General features: G+C 39.6%; 1 protein-coding gene across 3 annotated transcripts in view; it reads left to right on the plus strand.

Moving 5' to 3' along the window:
• The window catches only part of bcl2l1 (BCL2 like 1), a 43467-nt gene that overhangs the window by 23077 nt on the left and 5761 nt on the right, over nucleotides 1-14629 (plus strand). The window lies entirely within an intron of this gene.

Genomic DNA, 14629 nt, shown 5'->3' on the forward strand with positions numbered 1-14629 from the left:
ATATTATATAAACTTTTTTCTTTTTTTTACAATGTCATAATGAATAGAGAAAATCCCAAATTGTTAATCAACAACATAATTACAGTACTTATAATAGACTTATGTGAACTTTACACATGCAAATTTTACTGGTGTTTTTTTTTTATTTTTAACTGCTCAAAGCGCTTCTTCATGACACATGAAGCCACGTACAATACAACAGGTGTAAGAGTTTTATCAGGAACTACTATGTAGTAAATGTAAACATACCTTGATCCGGGCATTTCTTTCATGAATAACTCACATTTGCATTTCAAGGTGTTTTCCTGCCCAGTTGAGGACATTCACAATGAAAATCCGGTGTGTCTTAGTTCATGCTAGGAGGGAAAAGCTACCATAAACTAGACTTACAGTCCTGGTTTTGGCTGAGCTGATGACAAATAAATGTAATATTTTGAGCATTATTTTTTTTTCTCCAGTCATTTAGTAAACTCCAAGTTTTGCTGTTAGGAGTCATAATTGACCCCACAGACAGTAATAGTCAGACTTCTTGTCATCAAGTCTCACTTCCTTGGCACAACTGTCGTAAAAGTGGATTGTTGTTGTTGTTGTTGCCAGTACTGTCCTTGGCCTGGAACTGTATTTTGACAGGTGTTTGCCTCCTTGAAGATCTTTTCTCAATAATCTGTTGTGCCCTCTGTAAAAATATAGTCTGTCACAGCTTAATTAGCGTGTGTGTAGAATAATAAAGGGAGTCTTTTTAAAGATATTGAATTTAAGCAGAGAACTGTAATTAAACTGTTGGACTATCTCAAAGATAATAACGGTAAACAGAAAGTGTATCTGGGGTCGGATTGTGAAAACCTTTCTCCATTGTGTGTTTGTGGCACAGTGTGTCTCATGGTAATGTTTATCGTACAGCATGTTTATCATCTCTGATACAGTAAGCCATTCAGACCGTCATCTGACTTGCACTTTCACATCACGTCAGCACTCCGTCAGGAGCTTCATGTGGATCAGAGCTGAGCAGCTGTATCTCCTCATCTTGCCGATCCTTTAATCCCATCATAGACTGTTTGTCACGGTGTAAATCAGAGGTCACATCACCTCCCAACCTCACTTCACAATCGGTTTCACCGGTCAGAACAGGGAGTCGCCTCCATGTCTGTGTGAGGTGATTGAAACAGCAGTTTCATCATCCAGTCGGATGTGACTGGAACTTTTTTTTCTTTTTGTTCTATAAACAGAAAAAAAAAGGCAACACATGAAGCAATAGTGTTGCACGCTGCACTCTGGGCCCATGCGTTGTTTGCGTGTAAGCAAGCAAGTGTTGCAATTTTGGGGGGGAAAGTGTTGCTCAGCTGCTGTCAGGACTGATGGTGGTTTAAAATGTTTTGCAAAGGTCCTTCTGACGAGCTCACTCTGGGTCATCAGGCTTTGGTGAGTTATGGTCATGCTTTCTCTTGTCCTTTGAGCAAACTGTTCCCTTTATGCTTGATCATTTCATTTTTAATATCTTAGTAAATAAAGAAATGGTTTTCTTACATCATCCTAATTTCAAAAGAAAGCATTTTATCAATTTATGCAGAAAGAAAATATCAGACTTTGTTTCTTGTGACTTGAGGGCTCCTTATTGGTTTAGCCTGGTTGGTCGGGTCTTGCAGACGTGGTGTCTGAGCACACAAACACTCTTGTGCCATAATTGGTTTGTTTTGGCTATTTATTAAGTTAACAAAATTGCCAAGTGAGAGCCAACGTTATTATAGTTAACCAACTAACGAAATAGCAAAAACTAACATAAAGAAAACATTTTTGTTAATAGTAATTAATGGGGAAAAACTTCAACAATAACTTTGTTGTGCATTTATAAAACTAAAACATATTTAAATTAGAGATAAAACATCCTCCATTTTTGTGTTTATGAATCTATTTATCAGCCTTTCAGACTTATGCAAAATGTATTTTTTCCACACAGTCAGTCTGAAAATCACAGCGCTCCATACGTCTCCTGGCGGTACTGGTGCTATTCTGCAAAATGACAATGGCAAAAGTTGGGAGAAAACACCAGAGTCAGTTGGTTGTTTGACAATAATTGAATAAATTCTTTGAAAATCGTATCTTCATTACCCAAGTTATGAAGATACTTGGGTAGTAAAGTAATCATTACTCAATTAGTGTAAACATAATCACAATGCGATACTTGGACCTTTTTGGAATTCTACACCTAAAAATTAACCAAAGTACAAAAAAACGGCAAATTCTACTATAGGTAATAACTAAACTGAAAGAAAGCAAAATTTAACTTAAAAAAATAGTAATTTAAACTAACTAGACAAGAAAAAGTCACAATGAAATGAAACTAAACTGTAGTGAAAAATCCAAAACTATTATAATCCATGGTGAGGACACCTCTTGAATATCACATTATAAAATAGTTTTTGTTAGGGTTGCACCGATTACAGTTTTCTGGTTGGTCACCAATCTTCAGAAAACCCTACCTACCGAATCCAATTTTACTGATACCAATTATCTATATATAACGGGATAGTGGCTTACTGTTAGACCTTTGCAGATGAGATCAATTTGGATAAGATTGATTTCACCTGTAAGTATTGGCTGATCACCCAAAATTAAGGAAAGTGGAGACGATCTGAAGACTTTTAGGGACAGTTCTGGCCTATGAGCGGCAGAAGTGATGAGGTCACACCCAGAATTAGTGGTTCAACTCGTCAATGAAGTAAACTAGCATTTTAGAGCTATTTTAGCAAACCTTTAAGCCCCACGTGTACTTTTATCCACCAGTGCTAGCTGTTTATGGTCGCCGGTGGCATGCTATGGCTGATTGCAGCACAAATGGAAAAAGCCATGCTGTAAATATTTGCAGCTGAGAAGAAATACAATTTAGCATGTTTTTAAGAACTATGTGGACCTTTTTTGTCCAGTTTAGTGAGAAGACAGGAAAGAAAACCTCCTTCAAATGTTACAGGAGTAAAATAACTTTACCGGGCATTACCGTATTTTCCGCACTATAAGGCACACCTAAAAACCTTCAATTTCCTCAAAAGCCGATGGTGCGCCTTATATATGGACCAATATTGAGCCACAACAGGTCTAGCAACTACGGTAAACAGCCGCCAACTTCATTTTCGCCCGTAGAACTTAAGAAGAAGTGCGCGGTGCATGCTGGGATGTTGTCAGAACGCTGGTTTGTTAATAAAGTTTGACTGACCTATCTACCTACCGACATGATAATCAGGTCGTCTGCAGGTCATTTAGCACCACGTTCTCCAGGAACATGCTGTGCGTGAACGGAGAAGGGTCACCATCGTCCGGCCACGCCTCGGCCCAGTCACGCAAGGCTCTCCTTGCCGACCCGAGTCGGACTGTTTTGTTGACATTCTTTATATCAACAAAGTGGCTTTAGACATTCATCCGAGGCGCTTTGACTAGGGTTACCAAGGGACCAGCTCCTATACATTTAAAGCCGGGGCTGTCGGGGGAAGAGAGACAGAGACTGCGGTGGCAGCGTGTCGGTTGGTCTGTGTTACCCAGAAAGCAGTTGGGCACAATATCGCAACACCAACACCGTGAGTGAAACAATGACTGGGGCAGCTACTATATAAAGTACTCGGGTACCACTTCTTTATTATTACACATCCACGTTTGTAGTGTACGGAACAAAGGGACGGGTGGCAACCATAACTGTAGCGTCTATTCTATGCGCCTTATAATGAGGTGCGCCTTATATATGAAAAAAGTTTTAAAATGGGCCATTCATTGAAGGTGCGCCTTATAATCTAGTGCGCCTTATAGTGTGGAAAATACGGTACCTTTACAAGCCAAATGCTAATACCTCAAGCTCAGTAGCCAGTTTGTACTTTAAGCATCAAATATGGCAAAAATCACAATGTAATAAACAATACTTCGATTTTTCTCTGCCCAGATAACTTGTCACTTTAACCGTACTTTTGAAGAGTGTTTTTTTTTTTAGTTTGTCTTTGTCTAATCCTTCATGGCTCGGATCCAACGCTTTATAAAACCACTTGGATGGAATGCAAACCATCTTCATAGTTACACAGGGGTGTGTGCATATGCTCATCGAGTATATGCACACACTTCTTTATTTCCTAAAAGTTTACACTCCGCTGAGGTTTTCAATGGAGCCACACATGGATGACTTGCATGATGACTTATTGTTGGACTGTTGATTCTTTTACACTCCCTCCTCAAGAAAATGTCTCCAACTAGTTTAAATAAACTGAGATCGCCAAACTCTACCCAGTTTAACCTTTAGAAAATCACCACTATAATGGATCTTCCAACATAGCTTTGTATTGTATGTCATCAGACCTGCAAGAAAACATGTATTGCATTTACGTTCCATTTTGTTCTGAAGGCTCATTCCTCCACTTGTTCTGGATAGGACTGATTGTATTTTATCTAGTGATTATTTATTTATTTTTTTAACAGATAAGAGTCTATACAAAGCGGATGTCTGAGAACATACATGTCTTCAAGTGGAGGAGGAGTCTTTGTCAGCTTGTATTGCAAACAATAATCTAGCGGGTAAAGCTTGGTTGCCTGGGATTGTTCTCTGCGTGTGACTGACACCTAGAGCATCGCCTTGCCAACAGCTCCGTCAGAATCTCCCTCTTTGCGTGCTTCAACTGGTTTGCAGTCAGTTTGTGGTGCATCACGTGCCTTGTGGGTTGCTGGAAAGCGCGTTCTGTCTGTCAAGAGCTGCATGTCTAAATCTGATGTTGCAAACAGATGCAGCAACTTGTGAAGATATAAAACTGAGTGTTCCAAGAACACATGCAGCCAAGAGAAAGTCACACCAGCACAGGTCCTCCAACTTTTGATGACTTTCATAAATGGTATTTGGGATTCTTTTTTTTTTTTTTTCAAATCATTTAGTTTTGTTTAATGTGAAGACGGTAAATTCACAGAAGAATAGTAACTACAGCACTTTTAAATTAAAATCTTATTATTTAAGGTGCTGAGTGGTTCAGGTAGAGCGCGTACGCCATGTTCATGCATTGTCTTCCCCGTCTCTCCACCTAATTTACTGTTTAATAGAGGCCAGTAGTACCAAACAGTCTTTACAAAATGTGACCTAATAGAAATCTGCCACATTTTCAAATTTTTTTTAAAACCGACTGCAAGAAAACAAGTGAAAAAACTGTTGGTAATTGTTCATGAGTGGAGTTTTCATTTTTGAGAACTTTGACCTGAACGATTTTGTTTGCAAGTGGGAAACATGAAAGTAGTGCAGTACACTTTAATATCATTTGGCGGCGCTGTTTGGAGATGGATAAAGGATAGGAACAAACTTTGCATATTTCACAGAGAAAGAGCTTGAGGGCAGCATTTGCCCTCAAGCTGAGGCTATGGTCAGCTTAGTGAGGACATTTATTAGTAATATAGGTATATGCGCATCCTCATTATTGGCATTATGACCTATATGTATGTATTCTTAAACCTTTTCTTCAGAAAAAATATAAATGAGCGAGACCTACTCCTTGTAGCTGTGAACATGGTTCAGAATATGGTGAACTGTGAACATAAATCCTACTTAAGCCTGCAGACACTGAACCTAGCACTATTTAGAATGAACTGGTGTCCTTCATTGAAGGACACCTTGACCAGAGGGCAGTGGGCTTTTTACCAAGATAATTCAACACAGTCCTTGAGTGGAAGAACGCCTGGGGAAGGCTTTCTTTTCAAAAGAGTAGACGTGGAAAGATGTAGTTACTACAGAAGGATAAGGGCAATGTACCATACCTTGAAGATATGGAAAAAAAATATTGCTATTGTAGTAGTAATAACGCTAAGTTAGTCATTTGAGTTTAACCCTGCCTGCCCAGTGAGTGTCCCACTGACAGTGTAACACATCCTGAATATGACAGACCATAAAATGGGCAAACACATGGGTCTGTGCTGTGCTACTCAGTAAAAATTAGGCATTACGAAGAGAACGATGACGGAACTAAATATGTTGAGATTTTCATTTAGATTGACCAAAACGGACAGTATTGGAAACTGGTAAGATGGTGCATTCTAAGATGGAAAAGTTAAGGTACAAAAAGGCAAAATTGGGATGGTTTGGACATGTGTAGGACAGTGTAATGGCTATACTGAACAAAAGACGGTACAGACTGAGGCGTCAAAGGTTACCTTAACCCTTGTGTTTAAAAATAGGACCCAACCGACCCCACACACGTAAAACCTGTATCATTTGCCGCAGTCCTCCACGTTTGCCTCAGTCCTCGCACACACAAGGGTACAATGTTGGCTTTTTTCCTGAAGATTTCGATAAGTTGTTGTTCAAAAGAACCAACCAAAAAACTGATCAAATTAAGTAGTTAAAAAAATACAAAGTGAACTGCAGAAGTTAATTACTTAATAGTTCCAGTATTGAGGAAAAGTTGGATATTAATGTAGTGATATTGGAGCTTTTTTTTTTTTTTTTTTTTTTTTTTAAAGAAAGAATTGATTTAAATAAAATACAATCGTCAATTGCAGACAGTGTTTTTCAAAGCGTCTCCAACGTATTGAACTCCGATCCATCTTCAGTCTTCTTTTGCCTAAGAGGAAGAGGACGTGAGGTGTTAATCGACATTTGTGTACGAGTCACGGTCAGGAGGTTTCACCATCGGGGGATTTGAGCGTTGCAGCTTGTTTATGTTGCAACATGGACGCAACAACAAGTCAGGGGTTGATGAATGGGACGATGCCTCTAATGATCGTTAAAACGCTCCACTCTCCACACGCAGTACCGAGCCATTTATCAGCTGCAGAGTTGGACCTGCAAATCCAGACAACACTCTTGCACGTCTCACTCGCTAATCAGCTGCTTCTCGGTAGCCGTGGCAACCAGCTGCGGAATCCCTCCCCTCACTTTTAACTCCTCTTCTGTCTTTTTTTTTTTTTAATGTTCACCCTTTTGCTTTCATGAGCTAATCCTTTCTTTATCCTTTTATAGTCTTCCCCAGCTAACAAAGGAAGGGGAAGTTAAAGATGTAGAAAACACTGAGTTAAAAGAAAAAGCAGGTCTGGTCTTAAAGCACTTTGCAGGCTGCTGCCTAGCATCTGATTTCCTCTGGGAACTCGGCTAAGATAAAGGGAAAGAAAAAAGGCGTGACCGTGTGAAAGAGGAGGCAAAGGAGAAGATAAAGATGGGGTTTACCTGTCAGGTGAGGCTTGAGTTGGAGCCTATTACACCAATAGTCCCAACTTGATATGTGCATAGGTAATAGACGGGATAGAAATAAAGCTGGAACCTCAACGGGCTGGAGAGTGAGGCATTCTGAAAGGAAAACTCACATCATTTACTTTCCAAGTTAAGAGACGGACAACGGAAAAGTCACATTTTGAATTATGTCTGCAGATCTATGCAAAGAGGAATGCAGCTGCAGGTGATTTGTATTTAATTGTATTGCGTGACCACGGCAACCTGATAATAATGATGCTGCCACTGTAAAGGTTGAGCTAAAGCATTTGATTTATCTTACTGTTCACTGTGGTTACACTGAGACCTCATATATCTGCAAGCAGTAGAGCTGCACAATAGCAGGAAAATATGTAATTGCATTACCATTTTAATGATGTGGTATATTAATTATAGCCCCCATTTTCATGACTCTCTTTTCCTTCATCATAATGTCCCAAACACAGATTGTCAGAGTTAGCGTCTCTACCACTAAAAACATAAGTGTGGGCATTATAGGTGGAACAAACCAAAAATATTATCAATATAGAATGTACAGGCATGACATTGAAATATGAAATTCCACTAAAAATTACATCCAAGCAATCCTTTGTGATTTGATATGACATTGATGGTTTTAATTTGATATATTGTCGAGGAATCATATTGTATTCTGCCTAACAGAATGCGTGACAGAACCTCCAGTGGAGAATTAGTTGTGTAATTCACCTTGAATATGAGAGAAAATGACTAAATAGCCATCAGTATATTAATATTACATCCTCCTGATATATTATTGGCTGATAACCAATATTTATCAATATTATATAACCTTACCATTTTAATAATGACCACCCCACCAACATTGCTTCTCTGAACCTGTTAAACACCCCACAGTCCTGTCCTGCTTCACTGTCACTTTTCCTATATTGTTCACCCCTAATTATTATCATAAAGCCATAGTATCATCTTAAAGATGGCGATAAAGGAAAAGGAGTCTAAGAAATGATTCCTGAGGAATGCCATATGTAGCAGAGATGAATAAAAAAAAAAAGATGTGTGCTGTGATTGTATAGTCATTTAGATTTAGTTACCGTATTTTCTGCACTATAAGGTGCACCTAAAAACCTTCAATTTCCTCAAAAGCCGACAGTGCGCCTTATAACCCGGTGCGCCTTATATATGGACCAATATTGAGCCACAACAGGTCTAGCAACTACGGTAAGCAGTAGCCGATTTCATTTTCGCCCGTAGAAGAAGAAGCACGCAGTGCATGCTGGGATAGTTGTCAGAACGCTGGTTTGTTAATAAAGTTTGACTGACCTATCTACCTACCGACATGATAATCAGGTCGTCTGCAAGTCATTTAGCACCACGGTTTCCACGAACATGCTGTGCGCGAACGGAGAAGGGTCACCATCGTCCGGCCACGCCCGGGCACAGTCACGGAAGGCTCTCCTCACCGACCCGAGTCGGACTGTTTTGACATTTTTTATGTCAACAAAGTGGCTTTAGACATTCATCCGGGGCGCTTCGACTAGGGTTACCAAGGGACCAGCCCCTATACATTTAAAGCCTGGGAGGTCGGAGGAAGAGAGACAGAGACTGCGGCGGCAGCGTGTCGGTTGGTCTGTGTTATCCAGAAAACAGTTGGGCACAATATCGCAATATCGGGGGGGCACTTCTTTATTATTACACATTCACATTTGTAGAGTATGGAACAAATCGCGTCCCGTATAGGTTCAATATGGGACGGGCGGCAACCCTAACTGTAGCGTCCATTCTATGTGCCTTATAATGCAGTGCGCCTTATATATGAAAAAAGTTTTAAAATAGGCCATTCATTGAAGATGTGCCTTATAATCCGGTGCGCCTTATAGTGCGGAAAATACAGTACTTAATGCCTAAAACACTTTGAACTTACTGTGTTTATTGTTTATTGTTAAAATATTCTTACTTTAGTTGAGGATCAAACTAAAGCAGGATCTTTTCACATTAAGGTTGCATTCACACCAGCTTTGTTTAGTCCACGTTAATTGAACTCTGATCTGTTTGCCTAGAAAGTCCGGTTTGTTTGGGGAGGTGTGAATGCAATTGAACTCTGATGCGGACCAAAATGCCAACTCTGGTCCCCCTACAAACCTAGGTCTCAGTTGGGTTGAAGTGAAATTTGGTGCGGTTCAAATGTGAATGCCAAGCACAGGGCATTTTAGGTAAATACAACCAAAATAATTGCGCACGTGTAGTGCTGGTGGAAATTTTTTATTTTTATTTTATTTTTTTTACCAAAGACAAAGGAGAAATCCTTCAACCAGTAAACTCAACCACCTCTCCATTTTTGTGAAGAAAGGAGTTGCACTCAGTATCTTCTTCAGAGATTTATGTATTGCTTCCCTCAGTGGTTCTTAGTGTAGCACCACCACAGGCAAGGTGGATGGGTTGCTCAAAGGATTTGGTTTATTTGACACAGTCAATTGTGAAAGACAGCTAAAAATTGAAAAAATTTTCCATGGAAGTTTTGCTTTTGGACCACAATTGTATGCAATTTTGATCCCCAATCAAACCAAGTCTATAGGACTATCAGGTGTGAAAACAAATTTTGAGTGACGATGTATCACAAAATAGGCAGACACCTATTTGTCGAATTCTTAATACTACATTCAGGTAGCTCTCCAAAGGTTCACTAAACCATGTAATTAGCAAACTTTGTTTCAGAAGTAATTCCTTAACACTGACTGGTAACATGCCTAGGCTTGTCTGTTTAAAAAAAAAAATTAACAAGACCTTATCAGGAGTTATACACCCACATTCTTCACATTGTTTTAGAAGATTTCACAGGGAGAAGCCAGGGTCAGACTGCCTCCGTCCTTGACTCATTAGGGCCAATAGAAACATTTCTAATTGTGTAGTCGTCCATTTGGACATTCTTAGTTGACTCAAAGCAAGGTGTTCAAATAAACATATTAAACTCAGCTGCATACTGTACATGACGTCATTTGCTTTCGTTCATGGACACCGCCTGTTCACGTTGTCCTCATAAATCATAGACTGAAGTGTCCGCCTATCTGATAGTATTCCTCCGCTTCATCCGGGCTGTGCCCTGCATTCTGGTGAGGTGGAAGTTAAATATTTACTTTACTCTGGAAGCTTCCGCCCATGGCCAGAGTAAATGGTCCTTTTGATTCCTTACACTCATTACCAAGGCTTTTGGTAGAGTGGGTCATGAGTTTGCTTTACGGAGACAAACGGTTTCATTGAGTAAGAGATCAGAAATGTGAAATATGAAAGGACAAATTCCAGCCTCATGAGCGCAGGTTGTCGATGAAGCCTTAAACCCTTCACTATGTTCAGATCTGTTACATATTATCACATTCCACAGGTCCTAGGTATTTCACTAAGTTATACACTGACATGGGGGGAGAAAAAAGCTCCTTAAGTGTTTACACACTGAGGCTGTGGTAATATTTTACAGCAAGTGTTTCTGTGTGTGTTTACATAGAATTAAACTATGAATGAATAGAGCTACTGTTCAACAAGATTAGCTTATTCTAGTATCCCACAAACTGAACTCCAAGTGAATGGCTTTGCTAAAGCTTGAAGCAGGGGTTTATGTGTTCATCAGAAACTGCCCCAATGCAACACTTACCTGACTCAGTTTCATCTTTCTCTGTACTTCCAAAATGGGGATGGGAATCAACATTAGTATTAATTGTTTGTTAATCAATTCGGAATCGACGTCCACATCTTTCATCAACTTCCAAGATCGAAAGTTATACTTCCTTCCACTTTGTAACTGTGAACTACTTTGTATTGGTTTACTCCATAAAATCCCAATAAATCTCATTCAGTTCTGTTAAGTAGCAAAATGTGGAAAAAGTTAAAGTGGTATGAACACTTTTTGTGATGCCCTGTGCTGCATAGAAGTATGTCTGTGTCGCTTTCTGACGATGCGTTGGTGAGATCATGTGCCAGCGGTCTCTGTTGAAGCCTCTTATCGCAGAGCAGCACACTCTGATGACTGTGAAAGTTAACATTGGTTTCCTGAGAACTTTGACAACATTACAACACCTTCCCTCCAGAGTATGGTATTCCATGTTCTTATTAGTGTTTCCAGACCTTGAGCAACCAGTGTTTCTAGAGAACTTGAAGGCGGGTTCATTTCCTTTGTAAGTGTCATGCACTTTTCTGACTACGATGAATAGCATGAACAGAACTACAACTCAGAGATCTGTTCTCACACAGGCAAAACACGCATGGAACGGCTTCCTCTTCATCTTGCTTTCTGCCTTGGCTTCTGGTATTACCTTCCTCTATGTTCCGGAAAAGAGAGGTGTTCCTGAGAGGCCCCCCTGCCTTCACAAGACAGACTCACAGCTCCATCTCCTTATTGATCCTCTTTTCATTAAAGCTGTTTAATTTAAGATTTACATTAGAAAGCCTAGGGTGCCATTGGCTCGATATTGCATCATTCTCCACAGTTATCTTTTTAAAACATCAACATAAGCAGGATGTGTCACAGGTGATCTGTTCTCTCACTTTTAGCTACAGTGACTCTACTGGTTTAAAGTGAGCATTGCATCACACCTGTATCTGTGTGTAATGCGCTGACATCAGGACAGTCCACTATACTGCAATTTACTGTAATTTTCTGCCGATACACTATAATGAATTATTCAGAGAAGCTTTATATGCACAGCACACTCTTAATCAATGTGGGGTGATCTCATATTTGTCATGCTGTAATTGGTCGCAGTGATGGAGTATTTGTGTTATACTTACCATAATGGATTTTAATGGAATATTCTTCAATCTTTAACATGTCCCATGTGTATGATATTGCAGTTCCAAGAGCTCAAAGTTGCAGTGTGTAACAGTAATGAAGATCTATTAAAAGTTGAAATGAATTAGGTTTTTTTTATTACCGTATTCCCTCTAGAGTCCTTCAGTATAACGGAGAACAATGGTGTGTAACTACACTCCTGATCAAAACCTGAAGACGGTGCCTCATAACCAGATTGTATGTTGTTTTGTAATGTAAGAAGAAACCGAAGCAAGAGACAAAACAGTTTTCAATAATTCACCTACATAAGCCAAGCTGTTCATCAGATTATTAGCAGTTTAGGGCCATAGCCTTGAAAAGTCTAAATCATAAATGTGACCTCCATCATTTTACTTTAGACATTCATAAATGTGTCTGAGATGAATCATAAATGAGGCTTCTCGTAAAGTTCCATCACTGCCAAGGTTGGATGCAGTCATTTTCAGTTTCCTAATGGTTCTGGAGTCATTTGGGACGAACGAATCAAGTAGTAAACCCAAGTCAATTTCACGTATGCTGAGCTGGAGGATCAAAAGACAGCTCCTTGACCCAAAGTACTGTCCAGTAATCATGAGATGGAATTTGTGAGCAAAGGTTTTAAAGAACAAAAAACCTTACAAAGCCACCTGTCCTTCCACGCCTCAAACTTACCCACTTAAAATTTGCAAAGGAGCATCAAACGTTGGTCATTGAAAAGTAAGTAAGTATCATTCTTCTTCTGAATGCTCCTTCCAACGCTACTGCCATTTCTTTTTCTTTTTTTTCTATCTCTTCAGACCTTAAGACATTGCTTTGGTCAACATTTATTGTTTTCCAGTTACTGCTGGTAAGGTTGTACTGTGATTGGGATGTAGCTCAACGTACCTCTAGATGTCTAAACATTGGTTGTCATAGAGACACTTTCTGCCTCAGCGTCTGAACAACTTGCAATGCTTACATATAGTTTGTGTCTTCTCTGTCGCTCTACTCCGTGCTTTCTGAGGGGAAATTACGGAGGGGAATCCCAAACAGCTGACACGGCGCAACCCGAAGTCCAGCGGACATCGGAGATATGTGGAAACAACCAGGGGTGAAAGTAAGGGGGTACGGCAGGGTACTGCGTACCCCTAAAAGATTTAGCGGGGGTACGCAGTACCTGCAAGAGAGACGAGCGGCTGTCTGCTATAAAAAAATCAGTGGGTTCATTGTGCAACCGCGAGTCCATCCACTAATTAGCCGTGACTGATTCGTTTTTCAAGAACAATCTAAAACACGACTTAATCAGTTATGAAATAACTTTTTTCCCCCATTTCATATTGTTTCTGAACTGTTCGTGCTATAGAGCAGCAGGGCTCCAACACGTCAATCGCTGAGGGTTTTGAGTCGATCTCAGCATGAGGTGACAAACTGAATGGCGTCAGGGCGTTGAGACCAGAATGTTCTCCTCGTTACAAATGTTATTAACTTTATTAAAGAACAACAAAAACATCAACAAAAAAACGTGCGTTTCGGTTCAAATTAATGATCCATTAACAATAATAATCTCAGTGATTATTGTTTCAACAAGGTGTTGCGCAATTCTGTGCTTTTCGGTTCCATTACCAAAATAACGAGCAGAGCAGGAGTTTAAAATTAACTAATCAACCAGGGGAGGCTTATTAATGATCGCAAAATAAATATCAAGCCTGAAAACCTAATATCGTAATGGACTGAACGTTTTTAACATAATCTCTGGTCGGCTTATGGAGCGCAGGAAGTTGCCATGGCAACGGGTGTGCTTAAATGGCAGAGAGAGACGGAGAATAAAAAGGTGCGAGTGGTTTAGAGTTGATCTCTTGTTCAGGTTGTTTTACCTTTGCTTGGCGCATCACAGCCGCTGTAGTTTCTGAACATTCAACAAACGACAAACTTTTACTAATTACCTCGTTCTTTGTGAGTATATGTCGGATGTTCCTCCTGTCAGTATGAGAGTCAGGGTGAGGAGGCACCATGTTAGGAAGAGAAGTGGAAGCTGCAGGATCTTCAGAACAAACAAGTTATGATGCTGGGCTACTGATTATCCCTCTGTCTGGACACAGAATCAATATAACCAGTTCAAAATATAAAATGAATGGTTACACTCCAGACATGGATCCTGGGATGCATCCATGCCATGATGTTCAGAATTTAGGTCTCATGGCATCTCAAGGTGTCAACATTGCAGCTGAGAGCAATACAGCTTTATTTTGTAGCAATTAAAGAGATACCCAGCTTTTTATATATATATATATGAATATGAGTGTGTGTGTGTGTGTGTGTGTGTGTATGTGTATGTATGTATATTGGGTTATATAGTTTTTTTTTTTTTGTCACATTACCCCCAAGAATTTAAAACTACTTTCACCCCTGTAAATATATATATGCTATTTTCTATATTTATTTTTTTTCTATACGTCAGATATATATTAATTTTTTTGTTTACATATTTATTTTTTATTTCTTATTATGTCGGTTTTGGTCCTCAATATGTGTCTAGTTGTAGAACCTATCTACCTACCTAACTACCTACTTACTTACTTACTTACTTACTGTACTCCTCCGCCTCCCTGTGTTTTGTCCGAGGCTCTGCTTCCCAGTGCTAACCCCAGTGCTCTTTGCCCCCT

Source organism: Poecilia reticulata, linkage group LG7, assembly GCF_000633615.1.
Source record: "Poecilia reticulata strain Guanapo linkage group LG7, Guppy_female_1.0+MT, whole genome shotgun sequence".
In the NCBI taxonomy this organism is placed as follows: domain Eukaryota; kingdom Metazoa; phylum Chordata; class Actinopteri; order Cyprinodontiformes; family Poeciliidae; genus Poecilia; species Poecilia reticulata.